General features: G+C 45.9%; 1 non-coding gene across 1 annotated transcript; it reads left to right on the top strand.

Annotated features, from left to right (window-relative positions):
• Window positions 1-206: 206 nt before the first annotated feature.
• Window positions 207-396, top strand: LOC120938737. The gene has a single exon (XR_005749202.1). It is a non-coding gene; the product is annotated as a U2 spliceosomal RNA (small nuclear RNA).
• The last annotated feature ends 23,248 nt before the right edge of the window (window positions 397-23,644 follow it).

Raw genomic sequence — 23,644 nt, 5'->3', positions numbered from 1 at the left:
CATTTGGGTTCCCAAGAAACCTGGATGAAAAAATCCCAATTATAGCTCCTGATATGACGCCTGCCCGAAAATCTCCAAACAACTGTTTTCAAAGCCTCACAACAAGCCAAGAAGTGAGGGTTGCTAAATGGGAGTTTTTCAACCAGGTTTCCAGGGACCCAAATAGCCTACAAATATGACAATGACATTAACCACTTAAGCCCCGGATCGCTTCTCGGCCTTTTGGTTAAGCTCAAGTGTAGTATCTGTTCTTATCAGTTGCCAGTAGAGGGCGCTATGCTAACCGTCCTTAGTACACGGCGAGGTGGGAAGGGATTAAAGTGGAGGTTCACCCTAAAAACAATTTTTTTACATTAAAAAGTACAATAGTAAGTACATTTCATTTCGGAAGTTTTTTTTTTTTTTTGCTCTGTACTTAGCTTTATATCCGGATTTTGTCCAGGGCTTCCGCGTTCTGACGACTCCGGGACTGCCCGTTCCTATCCCAGCCTCAGGGTTCCGATGCTTGCGGGACTGGGCGTTCCTATCCTTCCGTTCGATGATTGACGGCTTGTAAAACAGGTGACCTGTCGCACAACGCGCGTCACCAGATTTCCGGAAATACCCGAGCTAAGAGTCGGCACTATACGGCGCCTGTGCCCGCCGTGTAGAGCTGACTGCGCAGGCGCCGTATAGTGCCGACTCGCAGCTCGGCTCTTTCCCGACGTCTGGTGACGCGCGTTGTGCGACAGGTCACCTGTTTCACAAGACGTCAATCATCGTACGGAAGGATAGGAACGCCCAGTCAAGCAGTCATCGGAACCCGGAAGCCCTGGACAACATCAGGATATAAAGGTATGTACCAAGAAAAAAAAAAAAACTGCCAAAATGTATTGTCCTTAATATGCTGGATCTGCTAGATGCAATACATTTGTTTTTTTTGGGTGAACCCCCGCTCTAAGGTGGCAGATGCAGAACCTGCTGGCGTGGAGGTGAAAGCCTTCTGATCGGAACGGAGAAACATGAGGACGAAGCTGAAGGGCTGGGATCCCTGGCCTTCTGGCCTGGATTTGATGCAGTTCCTAACCTTGCCAGTTTCTCGAGAGGGAACGTCGACCTCACCCTACTGTTAAGGGGGGGTCATACCATACGGCTAGTACCTCCCGAGTATAATTGAGGTAGGGAGCGAAAGAGGCGTAAGGACCCTCTCCCTGACCTTCCGGAGCTCTCGATCCTTCCAGTTAGGGAAGGGGGCTGTGACTGTCCGGGCTGTTGGTCGGGGTTCGTTGAAAAGCCTATGGTGATGTGCCCCTGGAGTGGCAGTCCAGGGGTGCCGTAACGACACTAGTGTTTTTACCAACACTTTTGCTTTTTGGTACCTTGGTCACATCACCATACCACCTTTTTTACACCTGCCTCTAGGGCCGGGCCTTTTGGCGAGGACCAGAGGATATTCTAATTCCTGGCCGGAGGGCCGGACATCGTATTGCACGATGGTCACTTTTCACTCTCCCTTATCTTTCTTTCTCCCCACTTTCTTTTTTATTTTCCCCCGTGTTTGTCACTTTATGTCTTTTTTAGTTTGGTGCACGTTATTTGTCACTGTGTGATTAGTAGGGTGCCGGTCCTCGGGCCAGCCCTGAACGTCTTGGGAGCGGGTGGACATGGCATTCTGGCTTAGTTCGCCTGCTCTCATGGGGTCTCCCTTCGGGGGAGCCCCACCTAGTACTGGGAGGGTTCTGTTTAGGCAGACCCTCCAAGGAATGGGGTCCGTGTCGGCTTTGGCTGCTCGGACCACTTGAGTACCTCAGTCCCCGTCTGGAGCCTAACGCCCCGGGGATCAGGGTCAGGTCCTTCTTGCGAAGGACCGTTTGACGCAGCACCCGTTGCACATTTTTGTGATTCACTCTTTATGTGTGTGCACATTTTTTCTGCACCGGGTGGAGTTTTTGGGTGTGTTTTGCACGCCAAAGGCTTTTCAATAGAAAAAACTTAAGCCCCGGACCATTTGCCTGGCCAAAGACCAGGCCACTTTTTGTGATTCGGTCGTGCGACGCTTTAACTGACAATTGTGCGGTCGTGCGATGTGGCTCCCAAACAAAATTTACATCCTTTATTTCCCACAAATACGGTTGTATACGAAAGTTTAGGAACCCCTGACAATTTCCATGATTGTCATTTATAAATATTTGGGTGTTTGGATCAGCAATTTAATTTTGATCTATCAAATAACTGAAGGACACAGTAATATTTCAGTAGTTAAATGAGGTTTATTTGATTAACAGAAAATGCGCAATATGCATCAAAACAAAACTAGACAGGTGCATAAATTTGGGCACCCCAACAGAAAAATCACATCAATATTTAGTAGAGCCTCCTTTAGCAGAACAGCCTCTAGAAGCTTCCTATCGCCTGTAACGAGTGTCTGGATTCTGGATGAATGTATTTTGGACCATTCCTACTTACAAAACATCTCCAGTTCAGTTAGGTTTGATGGTTGCCGAGCATGGACAACCCGCTTCAAATCAGCCGACATATGTTCAATGATATTCAGGACAGGGGTGGCCATTCCAGAACATTGTACTTGTCCCTCTGCATAAATGTCCGAGTAGATTTTGAGCCGTGTTTTGGGTCGTTGTCTTGTTGAAATATCCAGCCCCGGTGTAACTTCAACTTTGTGACTGATTCCCCAGCATTATTCTCAAGAATCTGCTGATATTGGCCCAGATTCAAGAAGCACTTGCGCCCGCGCAACCATAGTTGCGCGGCGCAAGTGCTTACTTGCTCCGGTGTAACGAGTGCTCCTGATTCAGGAACCTCGTTACACCGAATGCAGCCTAGGATGTGACAAACATAAGCCTCCTTATGCCTTCACATCCCAGGCTGCATTCTTGCGTTGGCCGCTAGGGGGCGCGGCCTTTGTGATCGGCGTGTAGTATGCAAATTGCATACTACCACCGATTCACAAAAGTTGCGCGGGCCCTGCGTACGCAAGGTACGGAGTTTCCGTACGGCGCCTTTATCATAAGGTTGCTCCTGCTAATAGCAGGCGCAGCCAATGCTAAAGTATAGCTGCGCCTCCCGCCCGTGAAATTTAAATTTCACGTCGTTTACGTAAGTGAACCGTGAATGGCGCTGGACGCCATTCACGTTCACTTAGAAGCAAATGACGTCCTTGCGACGTCATTTGCTGCAATGCACGTCGGGAAAGTTTCCCGACTGAGCATGCGCTGTTAGCTCGGCGCGGGAGCGCGCCTAATTTAAATGATTCCCGCCCCCGGCGGGATCATTTACATTAGGCGCCCTTACGCAGGGCTAATTAGCATAGCGCCCGCGCAATTTACGGAGCTACTGCTCCGTGAATCGCTGGGCAAATGGAAATATTTGCGTGGGCGCAGAGAAAAATCTTTGCTCTTTGCCCACGCAAATATTGCTCCATTCTACTTGAATCTGGGCCAATGGGTGGAATCCATGCGACCCTCAACTTTAACCAGATTCCCAGTACCGGCACTGGCCACACAGCCCCACAGCATGATGGAACCTCCACCAAATTTTATTGTGGGTAGCAAGTGTTTTTCTTGGAATGCTGTGTTCTTTTGCCACCATTATACCCATTATACCCCTCTTCTGGCCTTAACAAGAACTGTGCCTGTGGTCTTCCATTTCCTCACTATACTCCTCACAGTGGATACTGACCCCTTATATCTCTGCGATTACTTTTTGTAGCCTTCCCTTAACCACTTCCTGACCGCGCTATAGCAAAAATACTGCTACAGCGCGGTTGAGTTGTTTTGACACGACGTCCCTGGGACGTCCTCGTGCACTTCCTCGTTTGCGCGCCCCCTGAGACGCGCTCGCGGAAGTTTCCGTGCTCGCCGGGTCCCGGGGACCCGACGCAACACGGATCACGGTGAAGAGCCAATGATAGCAGCTCTTCACCACCTGATCGCTCCCTCCAATGAGGGAGCAGAGAAATGTAAACAAAAAAAGGTCATCCTGAGGTCTTCTCTTCTCTCCTCACACCGATACATCGATTTTTAAAGTGAGTGAAAATCTACATTGTGCCCAGCAGAGCCTAGCAGTGCCACACAGTGCCACTACACTACCCATCAGTGCCCCTACAGTCCCCACCAGTGCCACTACAGTCCCCACCAGTGCCCCTACAGTCCCCATCTGTGCCACCAGTGCCACTACAGTCCCCACCAGTGCCACTACAGTCCCCACCAGTGCCACCTCTGCCACTTCAGTGCCCATTGGTGCTGCTAGTGTCTGTCAGTGCCACTACAGTACTCATCAGTGCCGCCAGTGCTCCATCAGTGCCACTATTGTGCCCAGTGCCACTACAGTGCTAATATCCCCCAAAAAAATGTTTTTACCAAAAATATGTAGCAGTATACATTTTATGAGGAAAAATTACTTTTTTGCAAAATGTTATGATAGAAATTAGGAAAAATTCTTTTTTTTTACCAAATTTTCGTTCTTTTTTCATTTATAGCAAAAAAAAAAAAAAAACGCAGAGGTGATCAAATACCACCAAAAGAAAGCTCTATTTGTGGGGAAAAAAGGACAAAAATTTCATTTGGTTACAGTGTTATATGACTGAGTTATTGTCATTCAAAATGTGAGAGCACCGAAAGCTGAAAATTGGTCTGGTCAGGAAGGGTGTTTAAGTGCCCGGTGGTCAAGTGGTTAAACCATAATGGAGAACAATCTTTGTTTTCAGGTCATTTGAGTTGTTTTGAGGCCCCCATGTTGCCACTCTTCAGAGGAGAGTCAAAGAGAACAACAACTTGCAATTGGCCACCTTAACCCCTTCCCTACTGAGTCATTTTTTTTTATTTTCCCCCCGGAAACCTCCCTCCGGATGGACGTCATATGATGTCCTGGGCTTCCCGGGTGGCTAGGGGGCGCGTGCGTGCCCGCCGCATTGCCCGCAATCACAGCAGGACCATGGATCTGTGTGTGTAAACACACAGATCCATGTCCTGTCAGAGGATAGGAGACCGATGTGTGTTCCCAGTACTGAGGAACACACATCGGTCTCCTCCCCTTGTGAGTCCCCTCCCCCTACAGTTGGAATCACTCACTAGGGAACATATTAACCCCTTGATCGCCCCCTAGTGATAACCCCTTCCCTGACAGTCACATTTACACAGTAATCAGTGCAGTTTTATAGCACTAATATATAAATGTGAATGGTCCCAAAAACGTGTCAAAAGTGTTAGATGTGTCCGTCGCGATGTCACGGTCACAATAAAAATCGCCGCCATTACTAGTAAAAAAATAAATAAAAATGCCATAAATCTATTCCCTATTTTGTAGATGCTAGAACATTTGCACAAACCAATCAATAAACGCTTAGGGTCCTTTCACACGGGGCGGATCAGTAATGATCCGCCTCCGTGTGTCCGTAAGCTCAGCGGGGATCGCTCTGTATATCCCAGCTGAGCCGGCGGCTGACACTGTGCAGGGACCACCCTGTCTTTTCTCCGCTCTCCCCTATGGGGGGATCGGATGAACAGGGACCGCGTGTCCGTGTTCATCTGATCCGATGCGCAGACGGAAGAAAAAATAGGACATTCTTCCGTCTGCAAAATCGGATCTTTGTGGAGGCGGGTGATTATGGGTGTCCGCTGACACCCGCAATCACATAGGGACCAATGTATTTCCATTTTTCATCCGCAAACGGATGGATGAAAAAGCGGACATACAGTCCGCATGTCTGAAAGAGCCCCTATTGTGATTTTTTTTTATCAAAAATATGTAGAAGAATATGTAGCGGTCTAAACTAAGGAAAAAAATTGTGATATTTATTAAATTAAAAATTATTGTGTTTTTTTTTTCAAAATTGTCGCTCTTCTTTTGTTTATAGCGCAAAACATTAAAACCTCAGAGGTGATCAAATACCACCAAACGAAAGCTCTATTTGTGGGGGGGGGGGGAAACGAAAGATTTCATTTGGGTATAGTGTTGCATGACCGCGCAATTGTCATTCACATTCGACATTGCTGAAAACTAAAAATTGGTCTGGGCAGGAAGGGGGTGAAAATGCTCTGTATTGAAGAGGTTAAATACCTTTTCTCATGATTGGATGCACCTGTCTATGAAGTTCAAGGCTTAATGATCTCACCTAACCAATTGTGTGTTCCAATTAATCAGTGCTAAGTAGTTACAGGTATTCAAATCAACAAAATGACAAATTTATGCACCTGTCTAATTTTGTTTTGATGCATATTGCGCATTGTCTGTTAATCCAATAAACCTCATTTCACTACTGAAATATTACTGTGTCCTTCAGTTATTTGATAGATCAAAATGAAATTGCTTAACCAAACACCCAAATATTTATAAATAACAATCATGGAAATTGCCAGGGGTTCCTAAACTTTTGTATACATCCGTAGAGCTTTCTTTTGGTGTTTTTTTTTTTTTTTTTTTGAGCTATAAACAAAAATAGAGACAATTTTGAAAAAAAGCTATATTTTGTACTTTTTGCTATAATACATTTTTTTTTTAAAAAGCACATTTTTTCTCAGTTTAGGCCGATGTGTATTCTACATATTTTTGGTAAAAAAAAAATCGCAAAATTGCAATAAGCGTATATTGATTGGTTTGCACATAAGTTATAGGGCCAGATTCAGGTACAATAGCGCCCGTGTAACATAAGCCGTTTACGTTACACCGCCGCAAGTTTTCAGTTTTAGTGCCCGATCCACAAAGCACTTACCTGGAAACTTGCGGTGGTGTATCGTAAATACGTCTGGAGCAAGGCGATCCAAATCGAATGGGCGGGTAACATTTAAATTAGGCGCGCTCCCGCGCCGGACCTACTGCGCATGCTCTGTTTCGAAATTCCCACCGTGCTTTGCGCGAACTGACGTCATTTTTGCGATCGGCGACGTGCGTAGCATACTTCCGTATTCCCGGACGTAATACACAAACGACGTGAAATTTTAAATTTCGACGCGGGAACGACGGCCATACTTTAGACAGCAATACGTTTGCTGTCTAAAGTTAAGGCACCCAAAACGACGACTAACTTTGCAACGTGAAACTAGACTCGCTGCGACGTAGCGAACGCGAAAAACCGTCGTGGATCGCCGTAACTCCTAATTTGCATACCCGACGCTGGTTTACGACGCAAACTCCCCCCAGCGGCGGCCGCGGTATTGCATCCTAAGATCCGACAGTGTAAAACAATAACACCTGTCGGATCTTAGGGATATCTATGCGACTGATTCTATGAATCAGTCACATAGATACTCTGAGAGATACAACAGAGTATCTGCGATACTCCGTCGTATCTCCTTTGTGAATCTGGGCCATAGCGTCTACAAAATAGGGAATAGTTTTATGGCATTTTTATTAATATATATTTTTTTTTTACTAGTTATGGCGGCGATCAGCGATTTTTATCGTGACTGTGACTTTATGACGAACACATCAGACACTTTTGACACATTTTTGGAACCATTTTCATTTTTACAGCGATCAGTGCTATAAAAATGCACTGATTACTTTGAAAATGACACTGGCAGTGAAGGGGTTAACCACTAGGTGGCGCTGAAGGGGTTACGTGTGTCCTAGGGAGTGATTCTAACTGTTAGGGGGAGGAGCTACCAGTGACACGTCACCGATCACAGGGAACAGTCACTAGACAGAACAGCAGAATGCCTCATTTACAAAGACATCCCCCTGTTCTGCCTTTGCCGACCGCAATCGCAGGTGGGCAATTTGACGTGCTGGGCGGCAAATTTAAAGGGACGTACAGGTACGCCCATTTGCCTGCCCGTGCCATTGTGTCAACGTAAAAGTGCGTGCGGCGGTCACTATGTAGTTAATGAACATTTTACAAAATTCCTTGACTGCATATACTGTTTTATGAAAAAAGTGAACCTAAAGTATAACTAAAGGGAAAAACTGTTTTTTTTAGTGTTAGATAGATTGGAGAAGGATTAGGCTCCTTGTCAGTTTGTATTGCTCCCCATTAGGGAGATTCGCCCTCTCTATTTGTTCTGTTTACCATTATCATTGAAAGTGAAGGTAAAAGAAAATCCCACATTTTGCGTTGTCCCCAGAAAAGTAATAGTGGGAAATTCTTCCAATGGGGACACTAGTTCTAGTGACCTGGGGGTCCCCAAGTAATTCCCTTAATTTGCAGGGATTTCCTCTCACTTCCTGTTCAGCTTACTCTATACAATTTTTTTTTGCCTATAGTTCTACTTTATCTTTTAACCGGTTCCCAACCAGCCACCACAGTTATACATGGGTGGCTCCCCTGGGCGAGCCGCCGTAGCTGTACGTCGGCCCTTTAAGAGGCTGTAGGAGGCGCGCCCGCAGCATGTCCCTGGAGCCAATGGGAGTGCGTTGGCACGATGACCGGCGGGCAGGGCTGTCTTAATGAGAGGGCACACCTGGGCACTGCCCAGGGGCCCCAGCTGCATGGGGGGGCCCCTGCCCTTTCCCCAAAGCAGATGGTCCTTGACCCCTGGCTGCCCCTCAAATTGGGGCAGCCCGGGCTGCCCCTCTACATCCCAGATATCCCCCTAGCCCTCTGACCCCTTTACACCCTAGATATCCCCCCAGCACTCTGACCCTTCTACATCCTAGATATCCCCCCAGCACTCTGACCCTTCTACATCCTAGATATCCCCCTGGCACTCTGACCCTTCTACACCCTAGATATCACCCCATGACTCTGTCCCCTCTACACCCCAGATATCCCCCCAGCACTCTGACCCCTCTACACCCCAGATATCCCCCCAGCACTCTGACCCCTCTACACCCCAGAAATCCCCCCAGCACTCTGACCCCTCTACACCCCAGACATCCCCCCAGCACTCTGACCCCTCTACACCCCAGATATCCCCCCAGCACTCTGACCCTTCTACACCCTAGATATCACCCCATGACTCTGTCCCCTCTACACCCCAGATATCCCCCCAGCACTCTGACCCCTCTACACCCCAGATATCCCCCCAGCACTCTGACCCCTCTACACCCCAGAAATCCCCCCAGCACTCTGACCCCTCTACATCCCAGACATCCCCCCAGCACTCTGACCCCTTATACACCCTAGATATCTCCCCAGCACTCTGACCCCTCTACACCCCAGATATCCCCCCAGCACTCTGACCCCTCTACACCCCAGATATCCCCCCAGCACTCTGACCCCTCTACACCCCAGATATCCCACCAGCACTCTGACCCCTCTACACCCCAGATATCCCCCCAGCACTCTGACCCCTCTACATTCTAGATATCCCCCCAGCACTCTGACCCCTCTACATCCTAGATATCCCCCCAGCACTCTGACCCCTCTACACCCTAGATATCTGCCCAGCACTCTGACCCCTCTACATCCTAGATATCCCCCCAGCACTCTGACCCCTCTACACCCCAGATATCCCCTACCTCCTACCTTCTTGATTTATGTTTACCCACATTGTCTCCATTGTAGGGGCCCCAGACCATTTCTTTGCCCAGGGGCCCATGATGCTATTAAGATGGCCCTGCTGGCGGGCCCCCGCGATTGCTTGTGACAAAGCAAGAACCGGGATCTGTGTGTGTAAACACACAAATTCCGGTTCTCTCAGGGGAGAGGAGACAGATTGTGTGTTCCTTAATAGGAACGATGATATGTCTCCTCCCCTAGTCAGTCAGCTAGAACACACCTAGGGAACACAGTTAACCCTGTGATTGCCCCTAGTGTTCTTCCCTTCCATTCAGAAAAGGTCAGAAAACCTCGAAAATACTCTGTTCCCGAGCCTTTCCAAGGTGTTCCGAGTTCAGCTGAGCTGTCCTCGGGCCTTTCTGGCACCCCCCCCCACCTCTGGCCACATGCAGTAGTGCATGGCATTGAAGTCAATGCAGAACAAATTATTTTTGTTTTCATTGACTTCTATGGGAAACTCACTTTGATATGCAAGTACTTCGGATTACGAGGATTCTGCTGGAACTGATTATGCTCGTTTCTGTTGCATTGCAAGTTAGAGACCTGACCTGAACCTGGTAGCTCTCCCCCACTTTGTGTCTGTTGTCCCCATGTTGGCATTGTGTCCATCCTAGCATTTGCTGTGGCAGAGCAGTGTAGGACTGCCCATAAGAGGGATTACTTTGATGCAGTTGGCCAGCACAAACATGTATTGCAATATGTGTGAACAAAAAATCCCCATTTTTCATTGCAAAGTTTGCTAGAAAGCAGTGGTGGCCCGTCCATTAGGGGCCACCTCACCCTCCTCCCCGCACCTCTACCGCAGTATAAAGTAATGCCACTGATCGCGTGGGGAGGGGGTGGCTTTAGTGCGAGAGGATCGCCGCTGTGATCAATTGAGAGAACCCTAAATGGGAGTACCACTTGGTATAACGTTCCACCCTGCAGCTGGACAGGGCCAAGTCCGGTACACAGAATGCATGTGGCACAGCGTTCAGCCCATCCAGGCACAATGTATTTTCACCTGCCATAGACTTTGACACCTGTGCCTGAGCACAGTAAACTGCTGGGATAGAATGCACACAGACTATACTCATAGACCCCTTTCACACTGGAGCGGTTTTTAGGCGCTATTGCGCTAAAATTAGCACCGGCAAACCGACTCTAAACAGCTGCTGCTGTCTTTCCAATGTGAAAGCCCCGAGGGCTTTCACACTGGAGCGGTGCGCTAGCAGGACGGTAAAAAAACTCCTGCAAGCCGCATCTTTGGAGTGGTAAAGGAGCAGTGTGTATACTGCTCCTCCACCGCTTCTGCCCATTGAAATCAATGGGACACCACGGCTATACTGCCGGTAATGCGCCTCTGCTTTCTCGGCCGCTAGCGAGGGGGGGATGGGGCAAACTGCTCTGCTAGAGGCCGAATAGCGCTGCAAAATTGGTGGTAAAGCACTGCTAAAAATGGCGGCGCTTTACCGCCAACGCCGCCCCCACCCCAGTTTGAAAGGGGTCTTAGTGTGCAAGTAGCCTAAAAGGTTGAAGAGCTGCAAAGTCACTGCTGGGAGGGAGAAGCTGAACTACACAGAGAAAGCAAAATTGAGAAGCTTCTGTTGAGAAATTTTAGGATAAATTACACCATAGTGTCTGAGACTACAGAGATTGTTTTCAAAGTTACTGATTAGTAAGAATATATCAATATTTGAGTGCCCATTGCCTGGCCATAGCTCTTCTTTTTTTTTAACCACTTAAGGACCAAGCCTCTTTTTGACACTTGTTATTTACAAGTTAAAATATTTTTTTTTGCTAGAAAATTACTTAGAACCCCCAAACATTATATATATTTTTTTCAGACACCCTAGAAAATAAAATGGCGGTCGTTGCAATACTTTATGTCACACTGTATTTGCGCAGCGGTTTTACAAGTGCAATTATTTTGGAAAAAAAATATTTTTTGACAACAGTAAAGCTAGCCCATTTTTTTTTATATTGTGAAATATAATGTTACGCTGAGTAAATTGATACCCACTCGTGGAATGGCGACAAATTTCGACCCTTAAAAATCTACATAGGTGACGTTTATACATTTCTACAGGTTTCCAGTTTTGAGTTACAGAGGAGGTCTAGTGCTAAAATTATTGACCTCGCTCTACGATCGTGGCGATACCTCACATGTGTGATTTGAACACCGTTTTCATATGCAGGCATGAATTACGTATGCGTTTGCTTCCGAGACACGAGCTAGGCGGGACGGGGCGCTTTACTTTTTTTTATTATTATTATTATTATTATTTTTTACACTGTCCTTTTAAAAAAAAATGTTTTGGGTCACTTTTTTTCCTATCGCATGGCGTAATTGCATATAGTGGAACAAAAAAAAGGATGGGACCCCAAATTCAGCCCTGAAAGCAGAAAAAGGTTTAAACTCTTGCTCAGAGAATAACTGATGGGCATACTTGAGGTCAAATTGCGCCCAGCATTGGGGTCCAGACATTTTATACAGTTCTCTTAAATTTGGGTTATACCACAAGGGGGCATATAGCTCTTCTTTAACATGGCCTCCCAAGTCCCAATGTTCTGAGATGGGGAAAAAAGGACACATAGCAAAAAAACATGTGGGCAGAGAACAGACACATGCCTTGCGGACTATAAGACCCCTTTCACACTGAGGTGCTTTACAGGCACTATAGCGCTAAAAATAGCGCATGTAAAGCACCTCTCCTTTCACTTTAATGTGCGCTGGCAGGACGCTAAAAAAAGTCCTGCAAGCTGCATCTTTGAGGCTCTGTATACACCGCTCCTACAACGCCCCTGCCCATTGAAATCAATGTTCAGCGCTTTTAACCCTTTTTCGGCCATTAGCAGGAGTTAAAAGTACTGCAAAAACGACGGTAAAGCGCCACTAAAAATCGCGGCGCGTTACCGCCAAATGCCTGGGCGCTGCCAGCGTGAAAGTGCCCTAAAGAATAGAGATTGGTTAGACAATTTCTTTTGTTTACCACTACTTCTCTTTTGTACTGAATTTTGTACTCTGTACTTGCAGGAGATGGTTTGGGGGACAGTGGAAGAAGGGGAGGATGAGAGAAGACAGAATCAAACAGCCTTTTTTTATCCAATTCAGAGGATTGACCCCTTAGGTTCCATAGCGAGTATACAAAGCATTACTGCATTTACAGACTGATATTACTGTTGTGGGTTTAGTAACACTCTAAATGAGAGATTTTTTCTTGGAAGTTATCAGAACACTATGGGGCAGATCCTCAAAGAAATTACGCCGGCGTATCTCTTGATACGCCGCGTAATTTCAAATTTGGCGCGTCGTATCTTTGTTTTGGTATCCACAAAACAAGATACAACGGCATCTGTGTTAGATCCGACAGGCGTACGTCTTCGTACGCGGTCGGATCTCAGATGCAATTTTTCGGCTTCCGCTAGGTGGCGTTCCTGTCGTAATCCGCGTCGAGTATGCAAATTAGCTATTTCCGACGATCCACGAACGTACGACCGGCCGTCGCATTTTTTTATACGTCGTTTCCGTTCGGCTTTTTCCAGCGTATAGTTAAAGCTGCTATATGGTGGCGTACTCAATGTTAAGTATGGCCGTCGTTCCCGCGTCTAATTTTGAAAATTTTACGTCGTTTGCGTAAGTCGTCCGTGAATGGGGCTGGACGCCATTTACGTTCACGTTGAAAACAATGACGTCCTTGCGACGTCATTTGGAGCAATGCACCCTGGGAGTTTTTACGGACGGCGCACGCGCAGTTCGTTCGGCGCGGGGACGCGCTTCATTTAAATGAAACACGCCCCCTACCCGCCCAATTTGAATTCCACGCCCTTACGCCGCGAGAGATACACTACGCCGCTGTAACTTACGGCGCAAATTCGTTGAGGATTCAAATCAAAGCCAAGTAAGTTACAGCGGCGTAGCGTATCTTACATCTGCGCCGGGCGCAGCGTATGTATGTGGATCTGCCCCAAAGTGGACAAATGAAGAGGGACAGGGGGAATTGGTTCTAAATAAATTGGGCTATTTATCTATAAAAGCATTTTGCTGAACTGTTTTCACCTTTGTGGAAATGTTACAAAAAGTACAGAAATTGCCCAGAGCGGCATTGGAAAATGATTAATCTCCATTAACCAAGAACCAATTAAAGAAAAATAATTGAAGGAAAATTGGTTCTGACCTCTCATAAATTGCTACCTAGGCCTTAAAATACCTTCTGCTGTATAAGATGCTAAAATATTTACTCAGCGAACGTTATATGAGTCATAAACAGTCATACGAAGCAGAGAGTAATGTAGTCATCATTTCTTAAAGTATTGATCTTTTTTAATATTTATGTGCCGTAATGCTGGCTGACGTCAGTATGGTGCGGCCCTGCGGTATCTAGCAACACTTTACCTGCCTAAAATAATCCTCATTCCGTAAGACAGGGCAAAAAAAGCAACAGTAACGTACAAAGGACAGTAATCCATAATAACCAATCACAAATCATTTCTTAAATGAAAACTCCAACGTCATTTAGAAATTGATATAGCGATTGCTGCAAAATCCAATATCACTTACCAGCATGCTTAAAGGGTAACTGCACTTTTGTGGGGAAAAAAATGAATTTAGCATATACAATTGCTGTACAAGTCATATTGTAAGTGAACGTTATTAAAAATCACCTTTCCTTTTCAATCAGCAGTGCTATCATTCTGGAAAATGCAATATGGCTACCTGGAGGTGTTTTGTACACAGATGTGGCTAGATTCAGGTAGGGCGGCGCATCTTTCAGGCGGCGTAGCGTAATGTATTTACGCTACGCCGCCGTAAGTCAGAGAGGCAAGTACTGTATTCACAAAGCACTTGCCTCCTAAGTTACGGCAGCGTAGCGTAAATGGGGCCGGCGTAAGCGCGCCTAATTCAAATGAGGATGAGGGGGGCGTGTTTTATGTAAATGGATGGTGACCCGACGTGATTGACGTATTTTACGAACGGCGCATGCGCCGTCCGTGGACATATCCCAGTGTGCATTGCTCCAAAGTATGCCGCAAAGACGTATTGGTTTCGACGTGAACGTAAATTACGTTCAGCCCCATTCACGGACGACTTACGCAAACGACGTCATTTTTTCAAATTTCGACGCGGGAACGACGGCCATACTTAACATTGACTAGGCCAGCTATTTGTTCGACTAACTTTACGCCGGAAAAAGCCATAAGTAAACGATGTAAAAAAAATGCGCCGTTCACACGTACGTTTCTGAATCGGCGTATGTAGTCATTTACATATTCTACGCCGAACTCAACGGAAGCGCCACCTAGCGGCCAGCGTAAATATTGCACCCTAAGATACGACGGCGTAGGAGACTTACGCCGCTCGTATCTTAGCCTAATTTAAGCGTATCTGGTTTCCAGAATACGCTTAAATTTAGGACGGCGTAGATTCAGAGTTACGACCGCGTATCTACTGATACGCCGGCGTAAAGCTTTCTGAATCCAGCTAATGATGTTCAGAACGACCCCCTAGATATGTAATGTCCTGCTTGTGTGATTGGCTTACTGATTTTCCCAGACATCTGCATTAAGATACAATTCAGATTTTGGGTATCCCCAATGTAAATTTTGGTGAGATACTCCCAAAGGGAAATCACATCAAAAGGGATGTAGACCCTGCCACTTTCCTCATTAGAGCCATTCAAGTGCTACAGCTGTTTGATAATTATAAAATCACTCTCATTGGCCCGGATTCACGTAGAATCGCGTATCTTTGTGCGGGCGTAACGTATCCTATTTACGTTACGCCTCCGCAACTTTTACAGGCAAGTGCCGTATTCTCAAACGAAATGTGGTAGATGTGGGCATGTGTTATGTAAATTTTATGTGACCCCACGTAAATTACGCTTTTTACGAACGGCGCATGCGCCGTCCGTGAAAGTATCCCAGTGCGCATGCTCCAAATTAACCCGCAAGAAGCCAATGCTTTCGACGTGAACGTAAATGACGCCCAGCCCTATTCGCGAACGACTTACGCAAACCAGTTTCCGCGGACGTGTCCGACCGTGTGTAGGGCCTAGCGGACAGTTTTCCGGCCTAGCGGACAGGTTTCCAGCGGACAAAAGTTTCTTGGCATGCTAAGAAACTTGTCTGCTGGAAACATGTCCGTCGGACATGTCCGATGGTCAGTACGACTCATCAGACATGTCCGATGGTTAGTACGACTCATGGGACATGTCCGCTGGTTATGACGTATAACCAGCGGCCGAATCAATCCCGCGCATGCGTCAAATTGATTCAACGCATGCGTGGAAGCATTGAACTCGCGTGATAGAGAACGTCGGTGTCTTATACGTCACCGCGTTCTCTGTCCGCTGGGATTTTGGTCTGATGGTGTGTACACACATCAGACCAAAAGCTCCCTGCAGACATGTCCAATGAAAACGGTCCGCGGACCGTTTTCATCGGACATGTCTGCTCGTGTGTACAAGGCCTCAGGCCTAGTACACACGAGAGGATTTCCACCTCTCAAGGATTTCCACGGATTTGGATCCGATGGAGTGTACTCACCATCGGATCGAAATCCGCGCCGAAATCCCCTCGCGATGACGTGTCGCGCCGTCATAAAAGGAATTCCACGCATGCGTCGAATCATTACGACGCATGCGGGGGATCCCTTCGGACGGATTGATCCGGTGAGTCTGTACAGACCAGCGGATCAATCCGTTGGGATGGATTCCAGCGGATAGATTTTAAAGCATGTCTTCAAATTTTTATCCGCTGGAAATCCATCCCAGGGGATAAAAATCCGCGGAAACAGGTCCGCTGGATTGTACACACCAGGGGATCTATCCGCTGGAGCCGGTCCGCAGATCAATTCCAGCGGATGGATCCTCTCGTGTGTACGGGGCCTCAGAGTTACGACGGCGTATCTGGAGATACGCCGGCGTAACTCGTACGAGAATCCGGGCCATTAGGTTCATTTTTTACATTGACACGGAGAAACAAACAGTTATTTTTCAAGATAACAAAAGGTACAACCCTATAACAAAGTTTGTTAAGCAATGTACATAGATCTCCAAAAAGGGAAATGTTTATTTCTCAACAAATGTGGACTTATTCTTTAATTAAAGAGTAAATTGTATCACGTCTGTTTTTGGCACCTTGAAAAAAGAACTAACAGTGGGAATGGCTTAAAAAAGCATTTTGTTGGTCAGTGGTGAGAGGCTCTTTTTGTTGGTGGTCAGTGGTGAGTGCCCCCTTTTTTTGGTGGTCAGTGGTAAGGTCCCCTGTTGTTGGTGGACAGTGGTAAGGTCCCCTATTGTTGGTGGACAGTGGTAAGGTCCCCTATTGTTGGTGATCAGTAGAGAGACCTCTGTTTACTTGGCAGTCAGTGGGGTTGCTTCTTACGATGATGGTCAGTGGTGATTGCTGCTTACATTGGTGGTCAGTGCGCCCTTTTGTTGATTGCTAGTGGTGAGTGCCTCTTTTATTGGTGGTCAGTAGTGAGTGCTCCCTTTCATTGGTAGTCAATCATCATTAATTCTATTTAAGTGGTCAGTGGCGATTCTTACATTGATGGCCAGTGCGGAGTGTTGCTTAGGTTGGTAGTCTTTGAGTGTCCCTTTTTTGTTGGTGGTCAACAGTGCGATCCCCTTTCATTAGTGGTCAGGGGTGAATGCTTCCTTGTCGCTGGTCAGTGGTGAGTACCCCCTTTTGTTGGTGGCCTGAGGTAAGTGCCTGCATTTGTTGGTGGACAGTGGTAAGGTCCTCTTTTGTTGGTGGTCAGTGGTAAGGTCTCCTTTTGTTAGTGATCAGTGGTAAGGTCCCCTTTTGTTGGTGTTCAGTGGGAAGGTCCCCTTTTTTTGGTGATCAGTGGTAAGGTCCCCTTTGTTGATGGTCAGTAGTAAATTCCCCTTTGGTTGGTTAATGGTAAGTGCCTCTTACATATCTGGTCAGTAGTATCTTTTCTCCTGATGATCACTAGAAGGTGCGGACTTTCATTTGTGGTCAGTGGTGCTGCCTATGTTGGTGGTCAGTGATGAATTACTCTTTTATTGGTAGTCAGTGGCGAGTGCCCTTTTTTTGGAGGTCAGGGGTGAGCGCCCCTTTCATTGGTGATCAGTAGTTCGCCCTGGTAGTCAGTGGGGGGTGCTCCTTACGATGATGGTCAGTGGTGATTGCTGCTTACATTAGTGGTCAGTGGTCAGTGCACCCTTTTGTTGATTGCTAGTGGTGAGTGCCTCTTTTATTGGTGGTTAGTATTGAGTGCTCCCTTTCATTGGTAGTCAGTCGTGATTAACTTCTATTTAAGTGGTCAGTGGCGATTCTTACATTGATGGCCAGTGCGGAGTGTTGCTTATGTTGGTAGTCTTTGGTGAATGTCCCTTTTTGTTGGTGGTCAACAGTGTGATCCCCTTTCATTAGTGGTCAGGGGTGAATGCCTCCTTGTCGCTGGTCAGTGGTGAGTACCCCCTTTTGTTGGTGGCCTGAGGTAAGTGCCTGAATTTGTTGGTGGCCAGTGGTAAGGTCCCCTTTTGTTGGTGGCCAGTGGTAAGGTCCCCTTTTGTTGGTGGCCAGTGGTAAGGTCCCCTTTTGTTGGTGGCCAGTGGTAAGGTCCCCTTTTGTTGGTGGTCAGTGGTAAGGTCCCCTTTTGTTGGTGGTCAGTGGTAAGGTCCCCTTTTGTTGGTGGTCAGTGGTAAGGTCCCCTTTTGTTGGTGGCCTGAGGTAAGTGCCTGAATTTGTTGGTGGACAGTGGTAAGGTCCCCTTTTGTTGGTGGCCAGTGGTAAGGTCCCCTTTTGTTGGTGGTCAGTGGTAAGGTCCCCTTTTGTTGGTGGTCAGTGGTAAGGTCCCCTTTTGTTGGTGTACAGTGGTAAGGTCCCCTTTTGTTGGTGGTCAGTGGTAAGGTCCCCTTTTGTTGGTGGTCAGTGGTAAGGTCTCCTTTTGTTGGTGGTCAGTGGTAAGGTCCCCTTTTGTTGGTGGTCAGTGGTAAGGTCCCCTTTTGTTGGTGGTCAGTGGTAAGGTCTCCTTTTGTTGGTGGTCAGTGGTAAGTGCCTGAATTTGTTGGTGGCCAGTGGTAAGGTCCTCTTTTGTTGGTGGTCAGTGGTAAGGTCTCCTTTTGTTGGTGGACAGTGGTAAGGTCCCCTTTTGTTGGTGGCCAGTGGTAAGGTCCCCTTTTGTTGGTGGTTAGTGGTAAGGTCCCTTTTGTTGATGGTCAATAGTAAATTCCCCTTTTGGTTGGTTAATGGTAAGTGCCTCTTACATATCTGGTCAGTAGTATCTTTTCTCCTGATGATCACTAGAAGGTGCAGACTTTCATTTGTGGTCAGTAGTGCTGCCAATGTTGGTGGTCAGTGATGAAATACTCTTATATTAGTAGTCAGTGGCTATTATGTTGGTGGTCTTTGGGGAGTGCCCACTTTTCTATGGTAGTCACTGACTCCTTTGTTGGAGCAACTCATATGTTGAATGCATTAGATTAAACCCTGTTGGCAAAAACCAGGCACAGAGATGGATGCCAGCTATTTGACCCCATAACAGATAAGGATTCCCAGCAGCCCCCAGTTGTGACATATCAATATACAAAAGATGAACAAAGTAAAAGAATTTCAATATACTGCTCCCCCAGACCGCCCACCTGAATTTGTACATTACAGCAGGACGTGCAACTTCTCTGATGCTTTCATTCGCTGCAACAGAATTTGAAACTTGGGTTGCAGAGTTTGACGAGTGGCACTGCCTGTCAGACTTGCCATTTGAGATCAATGAGGCCACACTGCAAGCCAAAACGTTTGTCTCGCAGGTGCAGCGCAGTCCCGCAATGTAAAATTGCCATTTGCCAATTTATAAAAAAAGGAAAAACAAAAAACAGAACTTGAGGGGACAGCAGTAGCTCATCCTGAACGCCTGGTACCTGCTGCTATACCGCCCCCTGAAAAGCGATCCACCACAGATTACTTTTCAGAAGTTGGTAAGCATTACCGCCAGTGTGAAAAGCACTTCGAAACAATTTCATGAAAAATAGATTACGGGGCCATTAAGTAGGGGATGTGTATGGATTATATGTGAAGAATAAGGATATTGTTTAGTGTCACTTTAACTTTATCTCTAAGCCCAGTCATTAAAATCCTTTAATAACTCTAAAACATTCATGCATTTGCAAAAGTTGTTTTCGTTCTTTTTAAATCTACAGCTTTCAATAAAAAAAATAAAAATAGCTGGTGATTCGGAATGAGCAAAATCAAGAGTTTTTGTTTGCTTAAAATTTTTGAGATTTTTGGCAACATTCATTGGAATTCATGGGGAAGATGAAATCAAAGTTGTTTTTGGCAGTTTGGGTGCCATTGGGTTTTAAACGTCTCCTGAGGGTTACAGAAGGTACTTTCAACTATCCTGGACCTGTCCTTGTGCCAAAAAACAGCTGTTGATTAGTCTAATGCCGCGTACAGACGGTCATTTTTGTGATGAAAAAAAACAACGTTTTTGAAAACGTCATTTAAAATGACCGTGTGTGGGGAAAACGTTGTTTTATGTCTTCTGAAAAACGACAAAAAAAAAAAATCGGACATGCTCGATTTTTTTGTGTCGTTTTTCAAAACGTCGTTTTTTGTGTCAATTAAAATGATACTGTGTGGGCAAAACGACATTGAAAACGACATTTTTAAACTTGTGCATGCTCTGAAGCAAGTTATGAAGCGAGCTTCAATGGAACAGAGTGCCGTCGTACGTGCTGAACGTAACCGCGCTTTGCTAGAGCATTTTGAAAAACGATGGTATGTAGGCAACGTCTTTTTTGAAAACGAAGTTTCAAAAACGTCGTTTTATTTCATGATTTAAAACGTCTTTTTTTTTTCATCACAAAAAACGACCGTCTGTACGCGGCATTAGTATTTGACATTTTTTTTTACGGGTTAAATAAATACAAAAAAGTGACCACAAAATCAAAATCAAAATCCATACTGGTACTCTTTCCATGAAGGTCAATGTTCAGGTAGATATATTGCATATATATTATTGTTGGCGCTGTAAAAATCCTGTGTAATAATAATAATAATAATAAAAAAAAAATATATATATATATATATATATATATATATATATATATATATATATATATTATATACTGCAGACATCCCAACCTGCAAAAACTCATTTCAGGGAGGTGAAGTTTCCCGCCGTCCTTCAGTGCCATCTCACCAGTGCAGCCTATTGGTGTCCATCAGTGCCACCTCATCAGTGCCCACCAGTGCAGCCCATCAGTGTCCATCAGTTCCACCTCATCAGTGCCCACCAGTGCAGTCCATCAGTTCCCACCAGTGCAGCCCATCAGTGTCCTTCAGTGCTACCTCATCGGTGCCCACCAGTGCAGCCCATCAATGCCTACCAGTGCAGCCCATCAGTGTTCTTCAGTGCCACCTTAACGGTGTCCACCAGCACAGCCTCAGTGTCCACCAGCGGAGTGCTCCTGGCTCTGTCCCGCCCCCTCCCCATGCCACAGACAGACGTCAGAGCAGCCCGAGTACTCCGTTCGGTCTCTCGTGCTGCTCTGTCTTCCATCTGTGGCTGAGTGACAGGCCGAGCCCGGAGATCGTCCGGCGCTCTGGGGTGTCCGGGAGCTCACAGCCAAATGCGGGAGACTCGGGATGTCTGATACTGCATATACTGTACATCTATCTATCTTATATAAAACATTTCTTACATAAGGTTTGTATAGCTTTGATGTTGAGTATAATAAAGTTCAATTTTTTTCAGCCCCGGAGGATTTGGCTGCCCAATGACCGGGTCATTTTTTGTGATTCGGCACTGCATCGCTTTAAGACCCCTTTGGTACTGAGGAGTCTTTCAGGCGGTACAGAGCTAAAAATAGCGCTGCTATACCGCCTGAAAAACTCCTGCCCAGCAACCTCAATGTGAAAGCGGAGGGCTTTCACACTGAGGCGATGCGCTAGCAGGAGAGAAAAAAATCTCCTGCTAGCAGCATCTTTGGAGCGGTAAGAGGAGCGGCATGTATACCGCTCCTTTACCGCTCTTTGCCATTTAAAACAATGGGATACCGCGGTAATACCACCCGCAATGCGCCTCTGTAGAGGCGCATTGCGGGCGGTATTAACCCTTTATCGGCCGCTAGCGGGGGTTAATACCGCACCGCTAGCGGCCGAATCCCGCGGCAAATCCGACGGTATAGCGCCGCTATTTTTAGTGGCGCTCTACCGCCACCGCGCCTCACGCCCCAGTGTGAAAGGGGCCTTACTGACAATTGTGCAGTCATGCGACGTTGCACCCAAACAAAATTGACGTCCTTTTTCCCCACAAATAGAACTTTCTTTTGGTGGTATTTGATCGCCTCTGCGTTTTAAATTTTTTGCGCTATAAACAAAAAAAAGAGCGTCAATTTTGAAAAAAAACAACATTTTTAACTTTTTGCTATAATAAATGTCCCCCAAAAATATATACATTTTTTTTCCCTCAGTTTAGGCCGATACGTATTCTTTTACAGATTTTTGTTTTGCACAAATGTTATAGTGTCTACAAAATAGGGGATAGTTTTATGGCATTTTTTATTATTATTATTGTTTTACTAGTAATAGTGGCGATCTGCGATTTTTATCGTGACGATATTGCAGCGGACACATCAGACAATTTTGACACTATTTTGGGACCATTGTCATATATACAGCGATCAGTGCTATAACAATGCACTGATTACTGTGTAAATGACACGGGCAGGGAAGGGGTTAAACAGTAGGGGGCGAGGGAGGAGTTAAGTGCGTCCTAGGGAGGTATTTCTAACTGTGTGGGGGCTGGGCTATGAGTGACACGACACTGATCACTGCTCCCGATGACAGGAGCATAAGATCAGAGTCCTGTCACTGGGCAGAACAGGATGAGGCAAAGGCATTTCCCTGTTCTGCCTCTCCGTGACACGTCTGAACTGATCGTAATACAGGTCAATTAAATGGCCACTCTAAATAGATTGTTTTTGATCGGTCGCATTTGCAATCAATGCTGCATGAAACTTGATTTAATTTTTATTTTTTTGTCACACTATATTATGTTATAAATAGTTTTTGTATTATTGTTTTTTGATTATTGTAAAATTTGGTTATGTGTTCATTATTGTCAGAGCCACTGTTGAACACTGGTGATTATATAATCCCCTGAAGAAGCCATTGTTTGGCGAAACATGTAGGGAGTGACATGCATCAGTGACCATGCCATGCATTCGTATACGTTGGCCAGTACCACTGTCTGTATAATTACTCTGCTTATTATTTAATCGACAATGAATTGTTAGCTTGCGGTCGCTCGTACTTTGATCGCTCACAGATCGGTGCATGTATGGCGACTTCAAGGCGCATGCACGTCTGAACTGATCGTAATACAGGTTAATTAAATGGCCGCTTTTAATTGATTGTTCGTATGTTCAATCAGGTCATTTAAATGGCCACATTTTTTTCTTAACAAGAAATAATGGCCGCTTTTAATAGATCGTTTTTGATCGGTCGTATGTTCAATCAATACTGTATGTGTTGCGCCGTTGGATGTTTTTATCAACAATGAATCGCTTGCTTGTGATCGCTCGTACTTTGATCGCTCACAGATCGGTGCGTGTATGGGCACTTAAAGGTGCATGCACGTCTGAACTGATCGTAATACAGGTCAATTAAATCGCCGTTTTTGATCGGTCGTATGTCCAATCAATACTGTATGTGTTGCGTCGTTGGATGTTATAATCGTCAATGATTCGCTTGCTTGTGGTCGCTCATACTTTGATCGCTCACAGATTGGTGTGTCTATGGCCACTTAAAGGTGCATGCACGTCTGAACTGATCGTAATACAGGTCAATTAAATCGCCGTTTTTAATAGATCGTTTTTGATCGGTCGTATGTTCAATCAACACTGTATATGTTGCGTCGTTGGATGTTTTTATCAACAATGAATCGCTTGCTTGTGGTCGCTCGTAGTTTGATCGCTCACAGATCGGTGCGTGTATGGCCACTTCAAGGCGCATGCACGTCTGAATGGATCGTAATACAGGTAAATAAAATGGACGTTTTTAAAAGATCGTTTTTGATCAGTCGTATTTTCAACCAATACTGAATGTGTTGCGTCGTTGGATGTTTTTATCAACAATGAATCGTTTGCTTGTGGTCGCTCGTACTTTGATCGCTCACAGATCGGTGCGTCTATGGCCACCTCAAGGCGCATGCACGTCTGAACTGATCACAATACAGGTCAATTAAATGGCTGTATT

This window comes from Rana temporaria, chromosome 4 (assembly GCF_905171775.1).
Source record: "Rana temporaria chromosome 4, aRanTem1.1, whole genome shotgun sequence".
In the NCBI taxonomy this organism is placed as follows: Eukaryota; Metazoa; Chordata; class Amphibia; order Anura; family Ranidae; genus Rana; species Rana temporaria.
Note: the sequence above shows the minus strand (reverse complement) of the source record. Positions and strands in the feature narration are given on the sequence as shown.